This window comes from Heliangelus exortis, chromosome 1 (assembly GCF_036169615.1).
Source record: "Heliangelus exortis chromosome 1, bHelExo1.hap1, whole genome shotgun sequence".
NCBI lineage: Eukaryota > Metazoa > Chordata > Aves > Apodiformes > Trochilidae > Heliangelus > Heliangelus exortis.
The window spans coordinates 148,401,519-148,422,843 of record NC_092422.1 but is presented as its reverse complement, the minus strand read 5'-3'; the positions used below and the strand labels follow the sequence as shown (position 1 = coordinate 148,422,843).

At 46.6% G+C, this 21,325-nt stretch overlaps 1 long non-coding RNA gene across 1 annotated transcript; it reads right to left on the bottom strand.

Annotated features, from left to right (window-relative positions):
* Nucleotides 1–17,838: 17,838 nt before the first annotated feature.
* LOC139797515 (uncharacterized) lies at nucleotides 17,839–18,431 on the bottom strand. The gene is made up of 2 exons (XR_011726504.1): nucleotides 18,073–18,431; nucleotides 17,839–17,954 (listed from the first exon to the last, which is right to left on the bottom strand). It is a non-coding gene; the product is annotated as an uncharacterized lncRNA (long non-coding RNA).
* Between the last annotated feature and the right edge of the window lie 2,894 nt (nucleotides 18,432–21,325).

The window sequence follows — 21,325 nt, the reverse complement described above, 5'->3', positions numbered from 1 at the left end:
GCCCTACTTTTCTCTTGCCTCTGGAGCAGAGAGGAGATGTTCCTCTCCTCACTGCAGAGTTTCACCACACCTGGGGATGATGATTTTTGAAAGCATCACCAAGAGCTGCCACTCACAGCCTCTGATACAGAGCAGTCCGTGATTCCCTCCAGCTCCAGTATCAAGACCAGGTGGATGATCCATGTGCAGGGTAGAGATGAGCAGCTGCTGCTCCATTTTGCAAGTGAGAGCCACCAGGACCCTTGACTTTCCACAAGGGCTGTCATACCCCAAAGCTTGAAGATCCCACTCTTCCTTGTTCCCACCTGAATGCCACCCCTTGGGATGAAAAACCTGGGCTAAAGGCTGGAATTTATCAATTCTGGGTTTGTCAACTTGTCATCCAGGAATGTTAATGATCTCCCTGCATGGTCTGCAGCCTTCAGAGGTAAAATAGCTCATCTGGAACATGAGGGCTTTTATTGATTTGCTTTCAGTGCTTCCAGGCAGCAAAGTTCTCTTTGTTTTTACCATCTAATTTTATTTTCTATCTACCTATATGATATGTACTGGTGGGATGGTGAGGATATAGCTGGGTGGGCTCACACATAGGTGGTGGGAAGACTGTCAGACTGCTAAATATCAGCTAGGGTCTTTTAGACAGGCTGTGGTGGGAGCCATTTTATTTCAACAAGCAGCATAGATTTCAATCCATTTAAGTAATGCAGTGTGATGGATCCAGGTGACTGCAGCAGCTTGCTCTGCAAAAGTCCAGCAGTCAGTAAAGCGGTCCTTTGCTTTTCTTAGAGCGAAAAATACTCCTTTGCAAGCTACCCAGTCTCCTAACCTTAGCAGAAATGCAGTTACAGCTGGTGGCACTGATACAGCACAGCAAGCCTGGCTGTATCAAACTTCTGTGGCCAGCAGACAAAGTGTGCAGATGCACCCTCATTGTGATGATACCTGAGATGTTTTATCTCTCATCTGCAAAGAGCTATTAACATCCACACAATTATTTACTATAGCCCAGCCATGAGAGGTAGCAGAAGATGCTGTGGCTTCTCTATGGAGCATTACAATCTACCCATAGTGAAAGACAGCAGCCCCTCTGAGTGAAAGTGATGTGTGATGTGTAACACAGCCGGATGAGTTTTTCCTTGGCACTTGAAAGGCAGAAATGCAGCAGGGCACACAGATACAGCCCTGCACAGGAACACACATCACTAAATCATTAAAGGCATGCCTGAACTTGCCACAGATGGGACACTTCTCTGAACCTGGGTATTATTGGTTTCTTAATATCTTATTCCCTCACAAGATTTACTGAAACTTATTCTCACTGAGCACAATACAGGAATCAGAGCTGACATTTGAAAGTTGAGGCATGAATGCAAATGACAATAAATCTATACCAGGTCAAAAAGCCAAAACGATCTCAGGGTAGCTGGAAAAGGGTATCTCCAGGACAATCTCCAGATGGCAAACCAGACCAGCCCCTGTTAAGCTGCTATTGTAGCTGCTTGGAGCTTTTGGTTTATTTTTTTGAAGTTTTTCTTAGTGTCATTTTTCACAGGTTCCACTGAAACTGCCCAGATCTCTTGATGTGTTTTAGAGTCTAGGCTCAGCTTGAAGGGTGAAAATAGTGCATGTCAGAGTTCCAAAGTTCTGGGCTTCAGGAGGAGGTAGAAGTCAGCCCTCATGTCTCCTGCCACAGCCAGTACCCAGCAGAAGGGCTGCTCTGCCTCCATGACCACTTGCAAAGATGAAGGGCCAGGCCTCAGGATTGTGGCTTTTTCCCTCCTTCTGGAACATGTGCCAATGTGTTTGGGGGTGGAGAGGAGAGGAAGCCCTGCTGTCCGTGTTAACAGTGACTCAATGTGTTATTTCTGGCAGCTATTCCACAAGATTTTTTTCCTACATTAAAATTCAAGAGCCCAGGAAGGCAGCTCAGGGCTAGACTCCGAGATGCTAAATCCTATAACTCAGAGCAATACAATTGTGTAACAAAACATATATATGTATATGTACATTTATATGCATATGTGTATATATGTATATGGTTCCTCAGTGTTCTTACCATGAAAAATGTACAAGCCTCCAGGAAATAATTTTTAAAAACCCAGTAACCCAAATCTTCAAGGACTGTGCAGGCTCATGCAGTGCTGGTGTATCTGCCTTGGTCTGCCCTTTTTAAGTTGCCTTCCTGTGACTATGTCCCACCCCAGTGCCACCCCAGTGCATCTGGCTGCACTGGGCATGTGTCCTGTCACAGATAGGATGGACATCCATGTCTCTGGGCCACACCACAGTTGCTCAGCTGCCTGCACCCCTTGAGAGAGGAGTGGATGATGAGCACCTCTCAGGGTCACAGCCCTGCCCCAGGGGCTGCAGGTGACTCAGCAAAAGGTAAGCAACCATTTATTTTTTTGTTTTGTTTTGTTTTCATCCATCTTTCAGGTGAGTCACTCAGTTTTTGAATAATCTGCAGACAATGCAAAGCTCACCCCAGTCATGCTTAAAGCTTGGGGTCAAACTGAAGCTTGCAGGTCCAGTGTGGCACTCAGTTAAGAATAAGTGATGAGCTCCTGGTGGCCTGTGAGGATATCGTGTGGTGCAGCCTACATCTCATGGTATCCCCAGGCATGCAAGGCACCACTGGTCCTGTTCCTCTGTGCCTGGTGAGTCCATACCTCCCTTAAGTCTTGTAAAGGAGAACATCCATCTCGACTGCCTGTATTGACCCCTCTACACTGACAGCCACCTTGCAGGGACTAATCTGTAAATGGGCTTTGCACCCTATCCCTACCCCCAGACCAACCCACTGTATTACCCATTCCTCTCCCCACTGCCCCCATCAAATGACAGCAGGTTCCCAGGGGTGCCCACAACATTAAGAAGTTCTCCTTCCTCTGCCTTCTCACCCTTTGCACCCCAGCACAGCCTAAACCAGGCTTCCCTTGTGACTTGGGCAGAGGTGTCTGGTTTTGAGGGCAAGAGATGAGAGAAAGAAAAAGAGAGGAAGAGAACTAAGCTCCTGGAAGAGCTACAGAGCAAGAAGGGAAGCTCTCCCATGGATCCAAAACAGGCCAGCAGTGCTTGCAAAGTGGAGGACACCAGGGAGAAGGTAGAAGCAGAGGCAGTAATGCTCTGCTGTGGTTTCCCAGCCATCTTACACATCCAAGCCAGGTCAATGGCACAGGATATCACCTGCAGGAGAGAACTTTGCTGGAAGGAAAGCAAGGCATGCACCTGAAGCATGAAACCCCAGCAAATGTGGAGATGAGGCTCAGCCTCCAGACTTTGGCCCTTTACATGTGTCTCCTGGCTGCAAGCCCTTCCACCTGCTCACTTTTGTGTCCAAGTTCTGGTCTCTTCCCCTCTCACTTTCGTGCTTTCCTGGTCAAGCAGGGGCTTTGCTGTGGGTTGGCCAGTGTTGGAGCACCAGCTGGGAGCACAGGAGGAAGGAGCAGAGAGCACAGTGGTGGAGACAGATGGCAGGGAGGGGACTTCATGGTGGGGGCAAGGGCAGGGGAAAGGAAAAGCTGGAGGGAAGCAGGTTATGAAGAGATAGGGTGTAACGAGTTGAATGAGAGTTTGGAGGAGAATGAGATCTGGCCATTCAGCTGGGCACTACACACCTTGCATTGTGAGCAGCTCCTCTCTGTCTGCAGCAGTTTGGTTAATGTTTAGAGAGCGAATAAAATGTGTGTATGCCACCTATATATATTATTTTTTTTTTGTTAATATCAGTGATCTATTTATAGGCTGTGAATTATACACTGTGAACGTTGCTCAGAGACAAGACATTATTTTCTTGCCAACAGAGAAAAGAGAAGGCAAGTAAGATAGAAAGATGGAGAGAAGGGGAGAGGAAGAGATACAGAGCAAGTGAGGAAGCTGTGAGCTTCTGCAGCTCCCCCCGCACCTCAGGCATTTACAGCAAGGGGTGCAAGAGGGATGACACTGCAAATGAGAGGCACACATGGCCAGCTTCAGGAGCCAAATCCTACTCTTTCCTTACTGCAATGAAGGCAGTGTGGGGGGCCATTTCTGAGTGAAGTGGGGGTATTTTCTAGGGCCTCCTCTGGGTGCATTTCCACAGCAAAGTGCTGTGAAAATTGTAGCACAGGATCTGGTGGTCTGTGTATCTGGCACTCTCCTGCCTGCTGCAAACACAAGTGCATGGGCTGCCTGGCTGGCTTTCCTGGCCCCACAGCAAATGATTTCTGAATGCTTCAGAAAAATGCTTTACCATTCCTCCTGTCTTTTCTGTTTCTTTTCTGGTTTCCCCCAGAAGTCCTATTCCTTCTTTTGCAGCCACACGTGGCAGAATCAGATAGTACTCCCTACACATTCCCATATGCAAGAAGCAGATGTATGGAGGTGTGCAACACTGAGGTCCAAGTTGAATCCCCCTCCCTTTTCTCTGGTACTTAGTAACTGGTTCAGCTTTGGAGTGCCCAGGGTCAATCATGTTCTGCAGGTAGGGCTTCCCTGCATTTCAGTGAGAACAACAAGGGATGCCAATACAGAGGCCTGGAAAAAGATGAGAGAGATTTGTTGGACAGTCTGTTGAATCATGAACAGTTGAGTAACGGGTGGTTGAGTAACTGGCTGGTACTGCTTGGCATCGTTTCAAGCCACGTGTTGCTCCAGAGGAAGAAGCAATTTAAGCCAGTTGTCCTTGGGATGGAGCTGAAATGAGATCATGACTTTGGATCTGAGTTTGCAGGGCAAAAGCCCAAAGTGATGCTCCAAGCCATTACCTAGGAGGGATGGCACACACATGCAAGATGCTGCCATGTGCAATGCCATGTAATAAAGTCTGTGAGCTCCCTGGAAGCACCAGAAAATGGGAGCAACAGCATTACAGCACTTGACATGGGGAGCCTGCCCTTTGCAGCTGTGGTTACAAGCCAGCATCAGACACTGCTATTGAGAGCAACCCTTTTCATGATTGCTTTTGTGGTGTTCAAAAGGGACTTCTTAGTTCCCTTTCAAGGGACTCAGCAACACCATCCCTGATGAATCCAAGGATAACTGTCATGCAGTGCTGTACAGAGATATCTGAGTAGACACATAGCAAAACATTATATCATACAGAATCCCAGAAGTGTGTTCAGAGGTACTGAATTTTGCCCTGGAGGTATTATTTGATACAGAGACTTCAGCAGACACACCATGTTGTCAAAGTGCCTTTGCACCCCAGAAATGGTTCTTTCTACAGCTAGGAGAGGACATCCACGCAGGCAGCAATGTGTGGGCAGAGAACTTGCAAAGCAAATGCTGCTGCCAAATAAATAGAAACTCATGTCTCCACAGTTTTCAGTTTGGCCTGGAGGACAAGTCAACCAGCAGAATGGATCAGCCTAGCTACTCCTCATTTGAGCCCCAGGGAACAGCACTACCTAAGCAGACTGCACCCTTCCCCCTCAAGCTCTGATCTTGCCAGAGCTCATATACAAGCAACATGAAAGAATATGCCACGGTTGCTGATGAATTAGTACATTCTGCTTTCTTTCCGAGTCAGTGTTACAGCTAAATCTGCCTTTATCAGAGAGTTATGTTCCCTCCCCAAACTATGAAACCTGCAACCCTGCCTCAGTCCTATTCTCTGAAACTCAGAACCAATTCCTGGACCAATGCTCCCAGCAAGCAGACTGGCATCCCATACCCTTGGCAAGGTCTTAGAGCCAAACTGTATTTTCACTGGTGCAGCAAATCAGAACTGAGAAGTCTCCTGGTCTTAACCTTGCAGGGCACAGCAGTCTCCAGATCTGCTGTCTGTAGCCTCCCTTCTCATGCTCTTCCCAAGCCAGAAACCCCTCTCATCTCTGTGCCACACAGCCTGGCCATAGCTGCCACTCCAAAGGCAGAGAAAGAGTCTGCCAGAAAAACCCAGCAAGGCTGGAGTTCTGCAGAATCACATCTGCTTCTTTGTCCTTGATTGCCCCAGCTCATCTATGATTTCATTCAATTGAAATCATGACAGATTTTCCAGTCCTACGTAGGCAGAACAGATCCCTTCACAGTTCGTGTTGGGTGGGTTTTTTTCGTTTTTTTTTTTTTTTTTTTAAATGAGTATTATTTTTGGGTGGAGGTGGTGGGGAGGGTGCTTAAATGCAAAAGCCTGAATCTGTAGCAAAAATCACTCAGCCTAAAGGAAGATGCTGGCAGATTGATGGAGAGCATCACCACAGTGTGCAAGAACAAATAGGGTGAAGTTGCTGCCAGATGAGAAACTGAATCCTTCCTGGCTCAATGAGCATGGATATCATTAGTGGTGTACATCCCACCGGCACATTCTGCAAACAAACTTTAATCTTAGCTGTAGCTATTACCAAACTCTGTCCTGGTCTGTTAGCAGCAGCAAAATGCTGTACCCAAGTCATCGGGGGGCTTGAATAATCCTTTCCTTTTCACACTTGGCAGATCCCAGATTCACAACTCTGTCCTTACACCAGTGACTCCAATGACCACAGGTAGAGGAGACTGGAATGATATCTCCTTTCAGTGAGAGACTTGAAAGGGGTGGCTCTTTGCAGAAGGCAAGAAGGTTTCTATGTGGGTGAGACTGCTGTGAGGACTCTAGAGAAGAAGAAAAACGTCCTCTGTTACTAAGCAGAGATCTGAAGGCCGTTGTTGAGGGAGAAGCAGAAGAATTGCCATAAAAGGAAGAATTATTCTGCCTGCAGCCATAGCACTGTGCCTCTGATCTCGTCAGATCTCACAGAAGAAGTGGGGCTGGTCAGCATGGGGAGGTAATTCCCTAGGGGGAAGCAGGGTATTGCAGTGATGAAAGGAAGAAGTGAGGGAGCTCCTTACCCTGTGCAGACAGCAGACACAGTCCCCTCATGGCCTTTTTAAGGTTTACTTTCCTGACCAAAAGGAGAAGAGCCCTTTACAATCCAGACGATAGTAAGTGCTCGTCTCATGGAACATCCGGCCTGGGCTTTTTGTCCTACTCCAACAAGAGTAATTAGATAATGCCAGGCTACCCTCCCTCTCTTTCCACCTTCTTTCCTCCTCCAGCTAAACTGCTTCAGCTGGTGCAGCACTCTTTGAACAACTGCATATGAACAAAGTACTGTTATAAGCAATGCAAGGCCTTGGGAACAAAGTGACCATTGCAAAGCCACTTATTGGGAGCATCCCCTGCCTGATCAGCAGGAGGACTCCAGAGACACTGAGCAGGAATAGGCATGGTGGAGAAGAGGGAACACAGAGCACAGGGCCTACATCCTTTGATCTACTCCCAGAGTCAGCATGAATCACTGTGAATCACTGTGCAAGGAAAAAGAGACACCCCCATATCCTAGCCCCTTTTTCTGCAATAACTTCAGGCAGTCTCCTTGCTTTGCCTCTGAACTGTGCCCTGCAAAGACAGCAGAGCTGCAGAGGCTGACACAGTGACAGAAGCCTCCAACATCCTTGAAAGCCCTGTGACAGAGCTGATAACAGGGTGAAGTGCACACACAGCAACTTTTCCTCTGCTAGACCAAGTCCATGCTAATTTCTCTCCACGTGCTCATTGTTCAAATTCACCATAAGACAAGTAGGAGAAAATAATAGATCAGGGAAAGGAAATAACCAACACTTGTCCTGCTGTTCTTAGGCCAGTAAAGTGATAAGGCAGAAAATAGTGAGGAGGCTTTTCCCCCCCTCTGCATTAAGAAGCTGAAAATTGAAGAGTAAATGAAGAGTGTATTTGAAGATAGCACAAATCCTCGATAAAGCCTCTCTGAAACTTGATGAAAATTTTCAAAGTGTGTCAGGAAAGCTGGGATTCTATAAAGGACAAATCTATGAGGACAAATTGAGGAGGAGAGACAGACACAGATGATTGAAGCAAGGTAAGGGTGTACAGTGAGCTTTATCCTCCTGTTGGCTCAAGGTCAGGGATGGAGCACTATCCTGGAGATGAAGCACCCAGGGCCTTCAGTCTGTGCTAAACCTTTCCTGTTATCTGAGGATACTGTGCCAGTGTGCTGGCTCCACCAATGCAAAGGCCACTGGGGCAGCCACAAGCATGGTGTGATCCTTGTGCCATCTTGCTCTCTGTCCACTTCCATGCCTTGAGACAAGCTGTGCACAGAGGAGGCAAGCAGCATGCTTGATGGCTCCCTGCCTCACTCAGAAAGCAGGGAAGCTCTTCTCTAGGCAGGGAAAAGACCATGGCCAGATGCAGCTACTAACCCCAGTCTTTATTTTCTCCAGTGTCTCCTATAGGCAAGCAAGCAGGAGCACTCTGCCTAGCTTTCCATATCTACACTAACCCTAACTCCCCCAATATTAAAAGATTTAGCCTAAATTTCTTACCTGTTCTTCAAGGATTTCTCTTGCCCCCTTCCCATTTCCAACAAATAAATTCCCTTGGAACAGGCCTGTAATTAAGAAATAGTACAGGAGACTTTGTCATCAGATAAAGACAGAGCATGGTGTCTGGAGGCAGAAATTCTTTCAATGAAGATTAATTAGGCAGAGTTCCTATCCCAGTCTGTCTGGCAGTGGAGAGAACAGGGTTTCAACATGGGAGAGAAGTGCCAATGCTCTCCCCCCACACATTTAACACCATCCACACAGCAAGCATTGCTCAGGGAGGCTCTTCAGAAGATACAGATGGTTTCTCTATTTGCAGGCTTTTTGTTCAGGAAGAGCTGCTGCTAAGACTAGCTCACGAGGCAGCAGGGAAAAAAGGCCGAAGAAAATATGCTTTTTCTTGGTCAGAAAGAACCACATTTATTTGCCCTTTGTCTATCTGCTTCCCCAGTGGGATGTGGACAGGAACTGATGTTTGCCATGTCCCCAGCACTTGGTGGGAAGGCAGGTCCAAGAGAGGCAATAGGACACTGCTCTGTCTCTTCCTGGCAGATCCTCCTGGCAACAGATGCTTTGCTTTAGGAGTTTGTGCTCTTCAGAGCCCACCAGGTAGCAACAGCCTGACCACGAAGTCCCGAGTCAGTGAAGGGAGCAGGAAACATGCTGGCATAAAGAGAAAGAGCAACTTTGCTATACATGTTGAGTGGAAAAAGAAAATATCACACATAAGGACAAAAAAAGCCATAGAGGTTGCAGCACACAAAGCAATGGAATGAATGGAGAGGTGATACTGAACAGAACCCAGACAATGTATTAAAGCAGTAAGGAGACTAAAGGCTGAGGAAAGATGTACAAAGAATTCACCACTAAAATTTCTTAAATATAGCCAAACAAGGAAATAGCTCAAGAGAAGAGAGAGAAAACAGGAGCAGACCCTGGTGGGGAATGAGGAGAATTGGTGTGGGTTCAGCCTTTCACCATGAGTGCATAGCTCCTACTGAAGGAGATATGGGCAGGAGTGGAGTACCCCAAACCAGGAGGCTCCTCTGCCTCCATCTTGCACATCCACATATGAACCTTTCCCCTGTGCCTGAGTTCCATGAACCAACCCAGGCAGCAGCATTGACAAACACCAGAGTGAAAAGATGCGTGTGGTATTCACAGTGGTCCCTTCCCCATCAGAACACCCAGGTAGGAAGCATGGGCTTTGTGGCTGTCAGGAGCAGATTTTTTTTCCCTGATATAGGAAGGGTTGGACAGATTGGCTGCCTCTGATCATGCTTACAGGCAGCCAATAACAGGAGCACATAGCTCTAGATAAAGATCTTAGAAAAGCTCCTGCTGATGCATAATAACTTGTTCTTTTAATGATGGTGACAATACCTGAACTTCTTGTAACAAGTTCAGCCCCAGGGACATTCAGTGGCAGAGTACCAGAAAACTGGATTAGGTGACTGGGAAGACACAGGCATTTCAGGGAACAGCAGGTCTCATCTGGGCTGTACATGGCTTCAAGCTCTTGGACCAAGAAAATGACTGAAATGCTGCCGACATTCCCAGGAAGGAAGGAAGAAAAAAAGATATTATGAGAAGGTGAAGAAGGCCTTTGATGCTCAGTTTATTGGGAGGCATAATGTGATATATGAGAGATTTAGCTAGCATTATCAAGAACTGGAGGAGACTGCCAGCCAAGTTCTTCAGAAAAGAGATGCAGAGCTTTTCAGGACACTTCCAGGGAATTTATAAGGAACAGGATCACTGTGGGCTGAAGACACAAGGAGTTTTTGGCTACTGCTTTTGGCTTTAACCCACACTGACACTGGCAAAGAACAAAAAAGCTACTGGAGTAGAAAAAAATCAGGAAGACTAGGGTGTACAGAGGAGGAAGAAGCAGGTTGGTTGACCCAGGCCATGGTAACTCCCAGGCAGGCAAAAAGGACCAGACACACAAAAAGCCCTCATCCAGGGACAGGAAAAGAAACAACACAAAACATTCTGAATATGCTTGTATATGATGCTATGAATTCAGGTCCTGTATTTTCATACACAAAACAAGTTGTAGGAGGCCAAGAGGCAGTTAAAGTCATCTTTTTTTTCTTTTGTCTGCTTGATTGGCAGCTAGGTAAAGCTGTGCCACAGACAGTGACCAAGAAGTACTTCACAGAGCAACTAAGAAGATATAATTAAAAAAAAAAAAAAAAAAAAAAAAGTATCTCTTTTTCTGGAGAACTCAAAGAGAGCTCTGTTTAACAGGCATCTCATTCAAGTGAATAGGGGCAGCTCAGGAGCCCCCTGTACATATGGGTAATTTCTGATTGTTTCCAAGGAGGGGATATTTGTATCTTGATGCTAGAGAATGACATCCTGTTTGGCAGAAAGGTACAGATCCAATTCATCCTCCTGGTTCTTCAGCTTCACTGTCTGAGAAAAGGAGCCAGCATGCTCCACCTCTGGCATCTCCCCAAAGACCACTGACAAGAATGCAATCAGTTCCAGTTGCAGAAGTCTGTTAGTTTTTTATGTGCATGAGTGGGTGTGCTGACCACATAAAAATGAGCTTACAAAGCTGGAAAACAGTAATTTCCCTCTTGCATAAATTTCTTCTCCATCTTGCATGCAGACATAATAAGCCTGGGTAGTGGCCACAAGCAAGAGATTCTGATCAGGACCTGGAGAGCACCTTGAAGATCCATTAAAGTTGAAGGGACATTTTACAGCTAGGCAAGGGTAGGGATCACCTTTCAGAAGGAGAGATATAAGCCAGGTATGTTTCTTTACATAAAGGCATCTATGCAGATTCTCCACACTGGCCAGGCTCTGGGCACAGGACAGCCTGATGATGCCTTCCAGTTTGGGCAGAAACATGCAGATGATAGAGGGTAGATTGGACATCTATTTCTGCTCCTGCATCATTCAGAAAACAGTCACAGTTCTGTGTTGTTAGCACTGTAATCACAATAATCATCCAATGAAGGGTAGGTGGACACTGTTTATTCAGGATGTGCTTAGGGAAGTTTTTCCATCTTTGCAGTCACCAAATCTAGATGTTTACTTTCTAAAAGCCCCTTGAGGTTTCATGAAATTGCCAGAGTCCAAGACTGGCACTTCAATAAAATCTTATGCAACTCTAGGAATCTTACTTCAACAAATTTCACCATTCTCTGGGGTTACTGCTAGCTGCAAGGTCCTAGTTGCAGTCTCCAACTTCTACCCCAAATAAATTAAAAAGCACACACTCTGCAAAATAACCAAAACAAGAGGGGGTGTTTACCATCTATGCTGCTCACACCACTTTGTTTCTCTGTCCCATCACCTTTTGGCTACTGGCTTCTGTAAGCACAAGCTGTCTTTGGAGACACCTCACCTACAGGTGCTAGATGAAGAACCCAAGCACAACACAAGCAGTTCAAACTGGCCCCAGAAATGAGCTCCATCACCCAAAAGGAATCATGATGGATGCTAAACCCCAGATTAATCACTTCACAAAGTCCCAGGGACTGGTGGTCAGAGCAGAGGAATAAAGAGTAAGTATAGTTTGGAAGCAAGAGATGGAAGAGTTAGCACCAGACAGCCTGAAGGATGTTAAGCACATTCATCTTGTCCACAGATGAATGAAATGTTATCAGTAGAGCCAGAAAGGATAATTTGACCTTTCTGCCTGTATTTCTCTTTCCCTCTCTGAAGCTCTCAGAGAGAAAAAGAAAACCATCAGTAGTTCTATCAATAAACTTCTGTTCCCTTTTTGTTCCCCAGGGCCCGAGAGCATAGAGCATGCCAAAACCCCCCTTGCACACAGAAGAGGCTCAGAGTGCATCAGACAGAGAGGTGGAGAAGCAAGAAATGGGAAAGGGTTGAGTGTACTGGAGCTTACAATAAGAAAGTGATTTTGCTGGAAAAGGTTTTGTGATACCATGGGAGAGAGCAAAAGGACTACAGTGCTCGCTGAAGAGCCTGTGCATGGAAAGGATGGAGAGGGGGTTGTAATGTGGGCCTGGGAATCAGGGATCCTCAAATTCAGGCAGCTCCTCTCATGCCAAGAGGCTTCCAGCATTGGAGACATACTAGCAACATGCTGCAGAAAGTGCAACACTGAAGGCTGCATCCATGCAGAAGAGCAGGGAAACCAGAGTGTCATTGGGACTGACAATTTCTTCAGCATTGGAAGTCACATTTGAAGAGGTTTTCCAATCCATCACTAGTAGAACCATACGCATTTGAGAAAACATAAGTAAAGAGTGTCTACAGGGTACAATTAAATGAAGAGCCTGTTTGGAATGATGATTAAGGGGGCCCAGGGACTGTGACGATGCATCATGTGAAGTCCCACAGGGGTCTGGCAACCAGAATGTCCCACCTCTTCCCCTTCCCATTTCCTGCTATACTCTTTAAAAGCCATGAGGACCAGAAGTCTGCCCCCCCCTTCCTGCTCCCTTCTTCCTTGCTGGTTCTAGCACTCAGCTGGTCTTGGAGAGGCTCCTTCTTTGTCATCAGCTCGCCACATCCAAATCCAGGATCCAAATCCATAGGGTGTTGGGAAGAGCAATGAACCTTTTTCTCAAGTTATCCCTGCCACAGGGGACTTTTGGACACATATCAGTGATCATAAAGATCAAGTTTTGCATATATTTGTTCCTCGCCCCATGTGTTACTTTCTTTTCCCTATTCCAGTAAACTTGTTATAATTTTAACTTCCAGCCTTTACATCTCTCTTTCTTATTACAGAATCACAGAATCATTGAGGCTGGAAAAGACCTCTGAGGTCATCAAGTCGAGCCTATGGCCTAATGCTACCACACTGGGTAGACCATGGCACTAAGTGCCACATCCAGCCTTTTCTTAAACACCTCCAGGGATGGTGACTCCACCACTTCCCTGGGCAGTCCGTTCCAGTGCCTGATCACCCTCCCCATGAGGAAGTGCTTCCTAATATCCAACCTAAACCTCCCCTGGTGCAGCTTCAGGCTGTGCCCTCTTGTCCTGTCACAAGTTGCCTGGGAGAAGAGCCTGACCTCCACCTGGCTACACCCTCCCTTCAGGTAGCTGTGGAGAGTGATGAGGTCCCCCTGAGTCTCCTCTTCTCCAGGATAAACAACCCCAGCTCCCTCAGCCTCTCATGAGACTTTCCCTTTATTCCCTTCGCCGGCCTTATTTCCCTTTCTCTGGACTCACTCCAGCACCTCAATATCCTTGTTGGAATGAGAGGCCCAGAACTGTGCACAGTACTTGGGGTGAGACCTCACCATTGCCGAATGCAAGAGGAGAATTGTATTCCCCTTTTATCTTCCCTTGGGAGGGTGGAGGGTGATATCAGAGACCAAATCCATTCTCTGTTATTTTGCTGACTCTGACTACTAAACTAGAGCAGCTTCTCCTCTCAAGTTTCAGATCTTGCCTTCACAAGTCCAGGACACCATGGTGATTCCTGGTGCTGGGGGAGAAGCCATTCCTCAGCCAATGAAGTGTTTTGCTTGAGCTTGGCAACATCTCCCAGCAATGACCCTGCAACACAGCCCAGCTGGGGCAGATGAACAAGAAGGTAAAGTCTCCCCCAGCTATAGGCACTGCTCAGTTGTGAAGTAATTTTGGACTGGGCTGAGGAATGTATTGCAGGAACTCTTGTCTGTATGGATTCTGTTATCTCCTTCCCTTAGACACTTCAAGTCCTGCTTCAAACCACAACATGTTCTGGTAAAAGTTTTACTCTAAAACTTACAGCTTTATTTTCTTTTTCTATTTTTTGGGGGGTTGGGGCTGCAAAATGCATGGAAAGAGAAGAAATTTGCAAAGCTTCTGTTAAGTCCAAGAGTGGGAAAACATGTTCAGCAGGAGCAGTACAAGCACCACATGAGTGTGTCCCAGGAGCCCTAGGGGAGAAGAAAGCAAAACTTGACACATCATCTCTTCCATCAAGATCCAATGCACCACCCCCCCTGGGCCAGCACTGAATGCAAAATCCATTTTTCTTCCAAAAAGCAGCCTAATTGATGCACAAAAGTATGAACACATTACCAGGAGGGGGAAGTGCTGAGGGTCTGTGTGCACAGGCAGGAAGGCAGTCCTGTGGGAATGGGGCAGGAAGCAGCAGGCAGGGATGGATGCCCCTCACTAGGGCACTGTGGGAGAGCAGGGGGCAGTTGGTTTGGCACAGGGACCACAGAAAGAGCTACCTGCAAAGCACCACACAACAACCAAGACAGCCCTCAAGTATCCCAGTGCTCAGCCATGTGCACAGCCCAAGCACTTGATGGGACTTGTTATTTAAACAAGCCAGTTGTTAATAAACGGAGCCTTTTAGTCCTAATTGGGGGAGAATCACAGGCTTGCAAACCTCCCAGAGCTCTTCAATTATAGATGCTGGCCCTGAACTGCTGGGGACGGCTGAGCTGTTTTGTGAGTTGCTGCAGAGCTGCTCCTGCACCTCGCTGTGCACAGCCCTGACACCCCTCTGGCATGGCAGAGCTGCCATGACATGGGCCTTCCTTTTCATACCTCCCATAGGCAGATTCACCAGTAGCAGTCCAAAGGCTCTGGACCCTGAAGGAGAAGAGATTTTGGTGCAACTGTTTGCACCTATTCTGCATCCTGCCCGCTGTTGGCTTCATCCTCACCTCTCACCCATCAGCTCACCAGCTGTAGTGGGGCCTGTCTGACACAAACAGGTTTTGCAGCTTAAGAACCTAACCCTGAAATATCAAGTGTTCCCTGCAACATCCCTTTTCATTTTCTTGCATCACCCATGACTTCCCAGATCCTCTCCCATGTGTGGAGCGAGGGACAAGCCCAGCACTGCTTTGTTTCCACACTGAAGCAGTGCCAGCTCAGCACAGTCAGAGCGCAGGTACTGTCTTATTCCTAAATTATTATCATTTCCACACCTTCTGTTAGTCAAAAGAATTTTTTTCCTACTTGGTCAGGCTAAGAAATCTTTTCCTCTTTGGTCTTTCTCTCAGCTGCAAGATACCATCAGCATTAACCACCTTCCCTTGTGAAACCCTGAATACAAAGCATGCAGACAGAGGCCACTGACAGAGGTGTGAGGGAACTCTTCCTGCTCTGCATCACAGCAGCTGAGGAGCAAGCACACAGCTAGTTAAGGGGATTTGTTTAAGAGACACCAACATCTACAGAGGGCTCTCATATCCCTCTGGTTCTACCATTTGTAGCCTCTTGGAGGCTCCATCAAATGAAACATTCAGAATGTTTCATTTTGAAAATGCCTAAGGGATAGCTACCGTATGGATGAAAAAACCAGAAGTTTTCTGGCCTGGCTCCAGTTCTTGGGCTCCAAGGCAGGAGGCTGGGAGCCAAGGTGAGGGGCAACACAGCAGCTGCTGTTTTTTTGCCCAACCAGACAAATATTTAACATGTTAGAGTCCCATCCATAGATTTATCCAATTGAATACACTCCTGCCGCACCAGAGCCTCATAAATCAGCATTTTCTGACAAAAACACACAGTCAAAACATTTTTTCAGCAAGTCCCATAGCCCTGCAGACCTCAGGAGACTCTGCCATATAAGCAGGAGTGACAGGAGGGGATATCATCTCATAGGTTTAAATCCATGCCTTGGACCCTCCTCTGTCTCTGTAAGGAACTAAGTTTCCTCTCTCCTCGTACAGCTGCGTGCCTTCATTTTTAAAGCTCTTGGTTGCAACTCATGAAGATAAATGACAGAGCAGAGGGAAGAGGGAGGTACAGTAGGGTCTGGGCTGCTTCTCAGCAGCCAACCTATTTGTTCTGTTGCCAGTGTCTTGCAAGGACTTTAGCTGGCTGCTCCTGAAGGCACCTAGATGCTAATAAGCAGAGTGGGAAAGGAAATGTTATTTATTCATGCTTAGTTATGCATTTTTAGACACAAAAGTAAGCCAAGCTTTGGATGGGAGCCAAATCCCTCTTCCAGAGCAATCTCTATGTACATGAGCTGCCTGCCTGACCCAACTGGCAATACCCCTCAAGGAAAAGACATGCTGGCAGGAGGCATCATCAAAGCCACTGCATGGGGAGGGCTGAGCTCTGCAAATCACAGCTGCTGCATCTATGGAGGGCAGAGGGGTCTTAAGTGCTGATGGTCACCTCTGTTCCTGCTCTTCAGAGCAATGGAGAAGAGCTCATCTCTGAGACATGTCACGCACACACATGAGCAAGGGGCATTTTCCTGTTCTCTGCTAGGTCCAGACCTTTTCTTCACAGCCACAACTGGTTTATCTCCTCCAGTCTTTGTTCCTAACTCGTCAGTAAAGCCTTTTGCTCTCCTGCAGTTCCTTTCCTCCTCAGCTTGGCGTCATGGTTTAATGCTGGACCAGCAATTAACAGAATGACAGATGCTCTCTATTAATGCCCCTCCCCAATAAAAGAGGAGAGGGAATAAGGGAGAGACACAGGTTGGAAGCTATATTACACAGCTTTAATGAAACACTAATGTTAGAAAAGGAAAAATTATTAAATATATACAAATATACACAAAACCAATACCACATTCCTCCCCCCTTCCCACCAATAATGCTCACATCATCACTGAGCTGCAGCACAGCCCTGGAAAACTCCCAGGGTGGGGTCCTGGAGTCAGACAGCAGCAGTCAGGAGCCGGAGGCAGGAACACACAGATTCAGGATGTCAGGGATGAATGGAATTCTCCCAGGATGCTGGCTAAGGAAGGAAGGAAGGAAGGAAAGGAAGAAAAGTGTTTGATCCTTGTGATCCCTCAAATTTGTATGGAATATGATGCATATGGGGTGGAATACTCCATTTGGTCAATTTTGGTCACCTGTCTTGTCTGCTTCTCCCTAAAGGTGGGTTGCAGGTGTGACCCCTTTGGTCCCTTTCTCTTTCCAGAGCATAAAATATTCCTCAGAACCAGGCAGTGGCCTTAGTTCTGCATACCACTCTCTATCTGTAACTATAAACATTCAATGTTATCAGTCTTAGAAGCAGAGACTGAGAAACTTGCTGTTAATTTCAGCAAGTACAGCTGAAAGCAAAATTACATGACAGAAAATTAGTTCTATCCTGACCCAAGCCAGGACACTTGGGCACTCTTCCCTGACTTCCAAGCTTTCCTTTCTGGTTTGCTCAGCACTGTGAGAGAGCTTTTCTGTCGTGGGGAACAGTGGTGCTATTGGCTTCAAAAGACTTAATCACTGGCAGTATTCAGCGCAGGATGCAAAAAGATTCTTGCATGTGTTCATGCCAGCACCTTCCTGGTGTTTCCCATATACAAAAGCATATTCCACAACATGCTCTTACTAGCACAGCTGAAGAACATGCTAAATGAAATCCACAGAGACCCTCCCATGCTCTGGGGTTTACCTCTTGGCTCCTGCTCTAATGTGCTGACCCAGTTTCCCTCACATCCGTGGGCAATGGGAATACTGAGCTGCAGAACACAATGGTGCATCTCTTCCTATCAATAGGTTGCCTCCAGCATAGCATCCCTCAGGTTGGACTTCTCCACACCTGCTCCTTCCTAACCAGGAATCAGTTTTTATAGCTAAGCAGTGCTGAGCAATGAAAAAGAAAAAGCAACACAAAACACAGGGCACCTTTGGAACAAATATTTTGGTTTTAATGAAGAGTCCTTCTGGGCTGCTTTGAAGCAGTTGTGCCACAAGACTTCATGTTGTGGTTCTTTGCTCTTGGGCTATCACCTTACTCAACCTCTAGAGAAAACAGAGAAAGGAAAAAACATCAGGTTGGGTTCAGGGAGGAGACAATACAGAAACCCCTGAGTGCTGTAGAAGGCAAGAGTCTAGGGCCCAAGGTATGGGGTTGCCTTACCTGGCAGCAGCTTCACCCCTAGAAGGTTTGCTCCATATCTACTGCTGTGGATTCTACAGCAGCACCATAGATTGAGTAAAACTGGACAAAGTCAAGGCCAGGTCTCCAGATGAGTGGGTGGAAAAGGGCTGCAAAAGCTACTGCACTTTTCCTGGTAAGCATGGTTGCCAGGGGCCAAGAGGATGTCCATCCTCAAAAGTCTTTTGTTCAGAGAAGGCTGGCAGTGGAGACAGCACAAATATTGCTGCAGCAGAGGGTTGGTGTCACCACAGTGGGGTGGCTAGAGGAGCCCTAGCATTGTGGTGTCCAGGTAAGAGTTCCAGAAGGCCACACATTGCCCATTGTAAAGCCCACCTGACTGTCCCCTGTATCCACTTCGCAGTTCAGCCCCTCTGTGCAGGGCTTATCCTGCCTGGCATTTTTATTTGCCACCCTGCCAGTATTCCCCTTCCTGCCAAGGGACCATAAATTTCTTCTCCTGTTTAACACTCGAGTTCTTTTATTTTGTTGGGTTGGGTTTTGTGATCTACACCATAACAGCAGCTCCCCCCTGTAAGCAGCTGCAACCTTCTCAGCAGGATCAGATCTCCATGAAGAGATGAGGCAGCCATGGTCTGAGGGGAATGTCAGGCCTGATCAGGCTTCATTTTCCTTCAATCAGCACTGCCTGAATAAGAGCCTCTACTGCCCTGCACCACCTCCACCAACACTGAACCAGTGCTCCCACCATGTGCAGGGATGCAAGGAAGCAGGTCACCCAGGGACTCAGTCCTTCAAAAGCTGTGTTTGTTTTCACACCCTTGCCATACTTGGGGATCACCTGCCCTGGTGCTCAGAGCCTCTGGCACTGCTCACACTGCTGCTGGTAGCACTGAGAGCTGGAATGCAGCACAGCAGCCGTGTCCCAGAATTGTCCACATCACAGCAGTGTGCAAAGTTGCAGACAGCAGGGCTGCCCTTACTTGATGCTTTGTTTCTCTGAACTCTACTAGCAGAGGAAAACTGCCACGCTGCAGCTATAGCAGCTTTATTTTTGCAAGCAGATTATTAGGTCCTGCCTCCTCCACCTCTAAGTGCTTCAGCCAGGTCCATAAACTGCCCTGAGGAGATCCAGAAAGGGGAGAGAAGTGCATTCCTGGGGAATTTTGGATGCTTCTGAGACACAGGGAGGGAAGAAAGAAGATGCAGATACTGTTTGCATGGGGACAGGTCTAGTTCTCAACACAGCCAGCCATTCACTGTGCTCCAAAAGTCACACATCAGAGCTTTCCTCTGATCTTGGAAGAGAGTGGTGAGTGAATCCCTGTGCCCAGACAGCATTCAGCAGAGGGAGAGGCAGGATGCTGTCTTCTGTCACTGCCCAAAACATTTTTCTTCTTGAGGAAAGGCAGACATGGAAATTTCATCCTATGATTCTATGGCTCTATGATTCTGATTCTGTGATTTGTGATGCTCCTGTGTGTTCAAAATCTGCAACTCTATTTCTAGTTACTGGACTGTGCTTGGGGTATTGAGCAGGCATGTCACTGACATGAGACCCTGGGCTGTGAGAAACCCACAATAGGGAGAAATCAGTGTTCAAGGGACATACTGAGGGAGGAAACTGATCCCCAGTTTTGCAAGTGCCTGTTTAGACATTTTCCAACTCGCATTGAATGTGGGGGGATCATGTGAAAATGTACAGACAGTGACAAAGCAAAGCTCTCATCATTACTGCTCCACATGGAGGACAGATCACCTGAATCTCTCCTCCTGGAATAGAGAATGGATGTAGGAGATGGTGTAAACCACGGGCTAGTTAGGGATCACTAGTCAGTGTGAAGACAGCATGTATTACAGCCTACTGCAACTCCCCAGCTCATGAAAGCAGATCCAGGGGTATCCCACATTTCATCCTCCTGCTGCTGGTTGCGATACCAAAATTGTATCATGGAAATTGCATCATGGAAATGATGTGTGTGTAAATACAGAGGCAGAGCTGAGATCTAGCAGGTTGAGAGGCAGCAGAGGTCTTCAATATAGACTGTCTAAAAATGCACAGACACTGCAAAGCCACTATATGCTAGCAATCTATGAAAGTGTGTGCATATTGTCAGCATTGCCATTTACCAGCAGCTGCAAACATCAAGGCAAAAGTTCTCTAAAAACTTTCTGATCAGGATACAAATGCTATTTGGAAAGGATGCTCTGTTTCTACCAGCAACTAGCTGGCAGGCTACAACATTGATCATCCTTTTTGTTAGGCAGTGTAGCCGGGAGTTACAACAACGTTATAAAAATATGAAATATTTCTAAAAGTGGGTTATTTGTGATATAATTAGTGCTCAAAACCATCAGTTCTTTCAAGAAGGGGTCTTGACCACTTGCCCTTGGAATGACCATGAGTATTTGTAATGGTTTTGAGAGCTGCACTTTTGATGGGCAGGATTAGATGACAGCAAGGCCTGAGCTGGCTTGATTTTTAATGTTACCTCTCTCAGCTGTGTTTGTAGCAGTGGCCACAACAGCACTTGTGAGAAAGAAATGTTTATAATGCTCTAGCTGACAACTGCTTGTGGTTGCTTACTGCCCAGACTGAACCACAAGAAAGCACTGCAGGAACAAATACGCATCTAATTAAAAAAGCCGTGGTATATAGGGCAGACAACCAGCAGTAGCTGGACTGACTTGCACTAAAGCAGGGACAATCTCAGCACAGCAAAAAGGCATCCAGGCACAATGACTCTGTGCCATGCATGCTAGAAAACCACTGGAGAGAAATGTTGCTCTCAGTGGAAAGAAATGTAAAACGCATTAATGAAATGTCTCTGAAGGACAAAGCCCTGCTGATGATTTAAATAACTGTTTTGAAACCAGTCTTTACCACAAACTGGTTTGTCATTAATAGAAAGAAATTAACAAAAAGGCAAAGGAGACATGACAGAGATCAAGCCAAGCACAGCAAGCACCTCATTTGATAAAAATAATTTTCTGGAATAGCCACCAAGGGGACCCATGTGGCAAAACTAGCCCTGACATCTTGGCATTACTAAGATCAATTACAGAAACAGAGTTTGTAGTAGGAAAACTTATCAAGGCCTAGTTTACAGAATGATGTGACAGTGAAGACATCATTGCTTGACCTGGGACATTACACAGGGGAATAGAGCTCCCTTTGACACCTAACAAAAGGATCATTGCTTTGTTTTCTCAAAACTCCATTTTCCTCTATTTTTTTCAAACAACACAACTTTATACTTTTTTCTCTGCTGCG